This window comes from Magnolia sinica, chromosome 6 (genome assembly GCF_029962835.1).
Source record: "Magnolia sinica isolate HGM2019 chromosome 6, MsV1, whole genome shotgun sequence".
In the NCBI taxonomy this organism is placed as follows: domain Eukaryota; kingdom Viridiplantae; phylum Streptophyta; class Magnoliopsida; order Magnoliales; family Magnoliaceae; genus Magnolia; species Magnolia sinica.
Window position 1 is genome coordinate 99,389,199 of NC_080578.1, and position 7,577 is coordinate 99,396,775.

A 7,577-nucleotide genomic window follows, 5' to 3' on the forward strand; every position below is an offset into this window, starting at 1 on the left:
TCGGCTCTCAATGTTTGAAGGCGAACCCGCTTCACTCGATCTACACCCTTGAAGATGGTGCCAAGGGTATCCCATGCTTGCTTGCTTGATGTTGCTTCGGCAATCTTTTCGAAGGTGGATTCATCCAAGCCTTGATAGAGGAGAAACAAAGCCTTATTGTCTCTCTTCCTTTGATTTTTGAGAGCGGTCTTTTCTTCGTTGGTGAAGGCGACTTCTTCCTCCATAGTGGGTTCTACATACCCATCGGTGACGATCTCCCATAGTTTTTGCGACCCGAACAACGCCTTCATTTGGATGCACCATTTTTCATAGTTGTCCTTTGACAACTTAGGAACTCGCAGATGGATTGTGCTAGCCATCTTTCTTTCTTTTTTTTTAAGGAGAGAGGGATGGACTAAAAGAACAAATTTTAAAAAAAAAAAATCTTCTGAAATCTGATTTATTTTTATTTTTATTTTATTTTTAAAAAAAAAAGTATTTTTTTCTCAAAATTGCGGCTGCAATCTGATGTTTTTTTTTCAAAATAGATTTTTTCTGAAAACCTGCAGCTGCAATCTGATTTTTTTCAAAACTGATTTTTTTGAAAACCGGGAGTGCAGGATCTGCCTCTTGCTGATGAGGCCCAAGGATCGTCGGCTTTGATACCACTTTGTTGGGTCGTAAACCCAATCCTTTGCTGACGAGTGGCTGCAGCCACCTCAAAACAGAAAATAAACTTTAAAAAAGAAACAGTGATATGCTGCTGTGTTAGAATCGTATTCCAACGGAGATGAATACACGGTGCTGTTATAGGCTTTTCTTGTTACGTGAAAAGACTAATCTATCCCTGTCCAGATACATCCCAGGGGCAGCTAGAGAAAGAAAAAAATCTAGAAAAAATCTACTGTATATCTTCTCTTAGCTAGCAGAGTAAACTTAGAAAAAAAATCTCAACAGCTAGAAAGATCACACAGCTAGGAATCTAATTTTAGAAAGGAAATCCAATCTCACAGCTAGCAAAGCTAACTCAGACGATGCTCATACGGTTTTGGATTTGCACAAATCCATCACCGCTTCCAACACCCAACACCAAAACACTCCTCCTACCTTTTTTGTAAAGAAGTAGGAGGACGTGGAATGAAAAGAAGAGCAGAAGAGAAGAATCAGAAGAGGTTGCTTCGACGTCATGGCAGCAGTAATCTCCTCATAAGTATGGACTTTGGATTTTTTTTATTTTTTTTATTTTGTAATTTTGGTATTTTAAATTTCAAATAAGTATCGTTGAGAAATGTATTGTTAGTAAGAATGGCTTGTGTTCGTCTCCTTCTTGTGTCATTGATAATGTCCTTTTTTCCTATTTTATGCATTTGGATGTATTATTGGAGTTTACCCATCTAAGAGGTAGAAAGCATTTTGGTGTGGGGGCAAACTACTTTATACCAACCGTTTTATAGAGATTGACCGAGTGAATAGATAAATACTAGTATTAAGTTGTAAAAAATGTTAAGAAAGCTTAATAGCATTTAATTTAGTAAAGGTGAGAGATCAAAGTAGCATCATACAAGGTACACTTGATATACATGAATTTGAAGAAGTTCAATTAGATGAGGATTTTCCTTTTTTTTTTTTCTTTTTTTTTTTCTTTTTTTCCTTTTTTGTGTATATAAATTATGAAATGGACTCGTGTGCATGAGGGAGAGCACCAAGACTTACATATATTGATGAACGGGTGCATGACGGACTTTCCATGTGACATGACCCGCAACGAGCCTAACACTAGATATACACAGGCCTTCTGTATACATGTTTGTTGGGTGGTCCGGACAGTTTGCATCAGCGGTCCGAAGGTGGAGTTGATAGGTACTGGCGTCACTCATCAGGCATCCCTCTTCTCATCTTGAGCATCTGTAGTACTGCTGTTGTCAGGGGTATTGTCAGTATGTCTAAGTCTTTTGGGGCCTGTGGTATCAAGGGTAATCAAATATAGTTAAAAAACCTGAAAACCCGACTCAATTCGATGTCCAGCAGGGTCCGATTGACCCGAAAACTCTACTTCAATCATCTTGATGTTTAATGATTAGACTAAGAAGTGTTTAGAATAACAACAGATGTTTATGATAGTATGATTATAAAATAGAGGATTAATCTGATCAAAAGCAATGCATGGCAAGGTGGTAATTGCGTGTCCAGCCAAGCTGTGAGGTCAGGTGTTTGAATCCTTTCTCCCGCTTTCAATTTTTTTTTTTTTTTTGGTGTTTGTTTAAAAGACATTTAACTCAACGAGTGACTTGGTTTGGATCTTGCCGAGTCCCGTCGAGTCAACCAAGTTGACAAGATGATTCAGTGAGTCCTAGCGAGGCAGAAGCTAATCTCCATCATCAGCAAGTTTCTTAGCGACTCGACTAGAAATCCTGTCAAGTTGACTCGGCCAAGTTTTGAGTCGAATCACCCAGTTTTAGAACTATTGGAGCAAGCAGCTCATTTCCAGTACATGAAGATTATCTTACACAAGGATCTCTCCCATGAGCACACATGCACCCACCTTTACATGTGACCATGCATCCCAACCTGGTGTGTGTGTCGGATTCATCATGTGTGCCCCACCATGTTGATGACCTGGCCCAAAAAAACTAGGGCAATCAACTCATCAGGCGGTGCACTATGCATGTAGAAAACAATGGACTGTTTAAGATAAGTGTCCACATTCAATGTATGCATGCAGCCCACCTGGTGATTCGACTGACCTGATTTAAGGTCCAGGTCGTCTACACAGTGGACCCACCTGATGAACTGCCCGGATATCCCACATGGATACGAATCACGTGCAGCCAATATCGTGATCGTATCACATATTGTAATAGGGGTCGAATCATGTATTGAATCGCAAATCGTACCGTCAATCGTAAGATTTTTTTCTGATTTCTTAAAAAAGAAATGAAAACATATGAAAAAATACAAATAAATCAGGAAAAAAAAAAAAACTCATCAGCAATCCATTTCCCATCAATATGCCATAAAAAATAATCGCATATCATGATTCATGATGTTATCATTTGAGAACATGCATACAATATACATATCATGTGTAGAATGGTAATAAGGGTAAAAAAGAAAAAGAAAAAATGGGTAAATCAAAAGAAGCTTAAAATGAATAAGCATAGGAAGGAGCCTTTTTCATGCTTTAAAAGCAGAGGGATAAAAAGAAAGAAGAAAAAATTTGAATAAAAAATAAAATTTTTGATTTTTTCTGTAATTTTGGGCACAAAATTCTACAATTATCGTACGATTCTACACAATTTGTACGATAATTGTACAATTATTTAATATTTGCAATTTGAGTGTACTACTTGAATCGTATGCCCATACGATATGATATAAAATTCAAATCGTGAATATGATATGAATTGTACAACTTGGACAACATTGCATGCATCAGATGTGAAGAGCACCATGGGGACATTCAATAATTCTCATATAAGAAAATCAATGGTGTAGATGGATAGGTGGCTGACCTTTGGGACCTTAATCAGCTTCATGTTTGCTTCCTCTAGAGTCTTCTGCCCTTTTCTTGAATTGCATTTTGATCAAGCCGTGACCTGAAACAAAATGTAAATGTTAAGAACAAAGGGATGCCTTAAACAAGCAATCAGGAAGAAAATCATTTAGGGGGCGTTTGGATCATAAGTTGCGTAAGATAAGCTACTTATTCCAAAAGTACATGAACATAGATAGTTATGTAACTATTTTAATATGGAAGAGCGGCACACAGCGCGCGCACAGACATAGATAGTTATGTAACTATTTTAATATGGGAGAGCGGGGATAGCAGTGTTTCATGTTTATTTTGTTGGTCGTGTAATATGGTGAAGTTATGGCCTTTGATATAGTGGAATGGCAGAAAAGGATTCATGTAGCCAACCCCAATTATTCGGGATAAGGCTTAAATGATGATGACAATATTGGTTGTATGAACCTTTTGGAATAAACATGCATTCTCCAACTCTTTTTAAGGTCTAATTCTTACCAATTGGCCACATGGGGCTGATCAAACCACTTACCAGTTATCAGTGAATTGTTGTCATTTAAGGAGAACTTCAATCTAAAGTCTTGATCTGCTTAACATATTACATGTATTGGATTCCACATACTTGATACTGAAACTACGATTCCTACTGATATTCGGTTATTAGATTCAGATATCAATGATGATAAACAACCGGTGCTCAGTATATCAATGAGAAAACAGAATGCGAAAAGAAGACTGCTACAAGAAATTATAACGCATACCAGATTTTCCCAATTCCATTCACCGCCTCGTGAAACCGGCAAAACATGATCGATGGTCAAGTTTTCACGAGAAGAACAGTATCTGGCGTGCAAAATTAATATCAATGCTTTAGGAAGTAAACAAACATATCATAAACCATCAAAAACTGATAGGTAAACATGCATTCATGATCAAAATCCAATAGGACGATAGTAGCCATTTCTCATTCCTTCATTGAACATGAATTGCATACAAAGCGCCGAGAAATCTGGTAGAATCACAAACTAGAAACTAAACAGAATCGAAAAGAAATGAGAGGTTGATATGGTGGAGCATGGATTGGGAGAGCTTTGCTAAGCCCCCACATGTGCCACATGGCACAATCAGTCCAAGATCCAATCCATTCATTGGGAAGGCACCACTATACTGATGCCCTAGCCCCAAAAATCAGGCTGACCACTGATCAGATTGGTCACATTTTGCCAAAAAAAAAAAAATGCAGCTCTGACAAATTTGGCTGAAGTTTTCTAGGCCATCCACCTGTTTCCAATATCAGGGCCCATATGCTACGTGGACCAGATTTTATTTTATGGGAAAAGATGTATAAGGTCAGACCAACCCGATGGGTGGATTGGAACTCACACCTAGTTGGCAAGTGGGCACATGTGTCACATGTACATGAGCTTTATTGCACACACGTGTGCTTGGCAAAGCTCGGATTGGGATGGGTAAGCATCTTCAAAGTCATTATTTACATAGAAATAACGCTTCTTCAGCTTGAAGTATGTGTGTGGATGGCATAGAGCAGCAAACAGGAGGATTCGCAGGGGGGTTAGACTAAGCTTCTAAACAATGTGCCCTGCTCGACATCATTGAATGAAGAAGACTTCCTCAATGCCATTAGGTAGCTTAAGGAAATGACTCCTTGTGATTTATAATCTAGATGCTGGGAAACACTGTATATTGTCTCCAGATTTCACATCTTACCAACATACAACCTCATAGATGGATAAGCTTGCAGACTTAAGAGTTGAATCCCTTTGTTTTATCTGAGATGATGAAATTTGTTAAAATGGCAAGGAAACATCAGCGTTTAAATAGCAAACAGCGTGTAGCGTAGTTTTCACCCCTCTAAAGCGTGAGGCATAAGCTACATAGTGTCAATCGTAATTAAGCTACATGCTGCTTCTAGATTTTTAATCAGGGTTGCACTTGGTTGCACCAATTTCGTGATATTTTGCACCACATTAGATTGATAAATAATGAAATTTAACCAAATTTCATGATATTTGGTGCAACGTAAAGTAATAAGAAAGGCAATGATTAAGTGTACAGGTAAAGAAAGAACAACAAAAGTAATTTAATATTGTTACTTAAATGATTTTACTAAAAGCATTGAAAAGTTAAACTAATTTTTATTGAAAATAGAAAAATGTAACAAATCATTGAAAACATTAATTGATTTTAATGTTGTAGTGAAAAATTAGCGTAATGTGAGCTACATAGCATGTAGTATGTAGTGTAGTTTATGTAGCATGTAGCGTATGCAAATTATCATGTAGCATGTAGCATATGCAAATTATCATGCCGCTTACGCTACGCACAACTTAAGCTATTTTCATAAGCTAGGTAGCATTAAGGCTAAGCTATAGTATGTAATGTTCTATGCTACATAGCGTAAGCTACATGCTACATAGCGTGGCTATTTAAAACACCGGGAAACATACATCGAGGATGATGGAAGGAGCTCCCTACACACAAAGAAGATCCAAACACACCACCTTTAGCCAAGACGCCAGCCAGTTCATCGTTTAAAAACCAAGCGAGCCCCAAGTCGACTAGGTGAGTCATTTTTAATTATTTCATATTTCATATATATATATATATATATATATATATAAATGGTGGCTAGAATCTCATCTTCCTCTTCTCTTGTTTCCCTTCTTCTCAAATTCATACTTTCTTCATCTAAAAAAAAAAACCAACTCAGCTAACTTGTTGGAATGGTTTGGTTCAAATGAGTCACCCACCACATGAACAATTCAGATCACCCAAAAAGATGGGCACAAGATGTTTTATTTAGCCAAGCAAATGTTTTTAAAAAATCACCACAGTAGTTGTGCTTCAGAGTACTCACTGACAAGTGAAGACGTCCCGACAAAATATATTTTTACGACTAAGGTGGTGTTTAATCCTTCTCTTGACAACCTGCAATAAATGCGGAACCTGGAAATAGGAGAGTACTTAGTAAGTTGAAATGGATTGATGCAATTGATTGAGAATAGAAGCAGGAAAAGTAGAAGTGGAAATCAACCAGAAATCCACAAATACACCTCGAGAATGACAAGTTCTATAATATGGGGTTGATTGCATACCCAAAATAAGACAGCAGGTATGTAGACGGATCCACTAGGAGAAGATACAGTCTGATCATAATATTCTAGAACGTCAGCCTGGATCAAAAGAAGATCAAGGTCTCAAAAACCACCAAAATTGATAGTTTCTTCAGTTTTTTTTTTTTTGTGCCCTTTTTTATTTTATTTTTCTCTCTTTCTTTCTTCTTCTTCTTCTTCTTTTTTTTTTTTTTTTGTTCTGTTGTTGAGGGAGCCAAAAAGATATATTAAAGTTTCAAGATGCACTGCAAATGGATAAAAATAATGATCAAAGAGGAAACATACAATGCTTGATCAAGCATTTGTTCCCCCCAATAATGAACATGGACCACCTTTTGGTGATCCACACTAGTCATATGATGGGCCATTGCGGATGAGATAGAACCCAAGAATCTCCCAATTGGATCATGCTAACTGTTTGATCTTTTTTTTTTTTCTCCCCTGTTATTTGCAGATCATTCTCTGTAATTGTCCATTTCCAAGTCACCAGTAAGAACGGTAGGATCATATGGGTGATTCGATCTTGTTTCTTGTACTGTGCTTTGTTTCCAGAGGACTACCAAATTGGTGATGAAGACTTGATAAGGTAATGGATGGCAGAAGGATTGATAGATGATATGGGAGACTGGGAAAAGGAAATCGGCAAAGGCCACACAATATTAAATGGACTGATAGACGTTTGTATGTTGGTAAGGAGGTCTCCTACTGTAATAATATGATTTAATAAGAGATTTGGCCATCGGAATTACAAGGAAGAGCCCTTGGTTTGTAGTCAAGGCTGGGATCCAAATAAGGGGATCAATTGGTATAGAAGAATTCCCTGAAGATGCTGACAGAATATCATATATGAGAAATAAAATTGAAATGCTTTTAGGCGAACCAAACTGCCCAAAACTCTCCACATTGTTGTTGAGAGAGAACCCTCTCTCAGGCAACAT

The 7,577-nt window shown here is 37.5% G+C and overlaps 1 pseudogene; it reads right to left on the reverse strand.

Annotated features, from left to right (window-relative positions):
* Window positions 1-1,480: 1,480 nt before the first annotated feature.
* Window positions 1,481-7,577, reverse strand: LOC131249783 (uncharacterized; annotated as a pseudogene).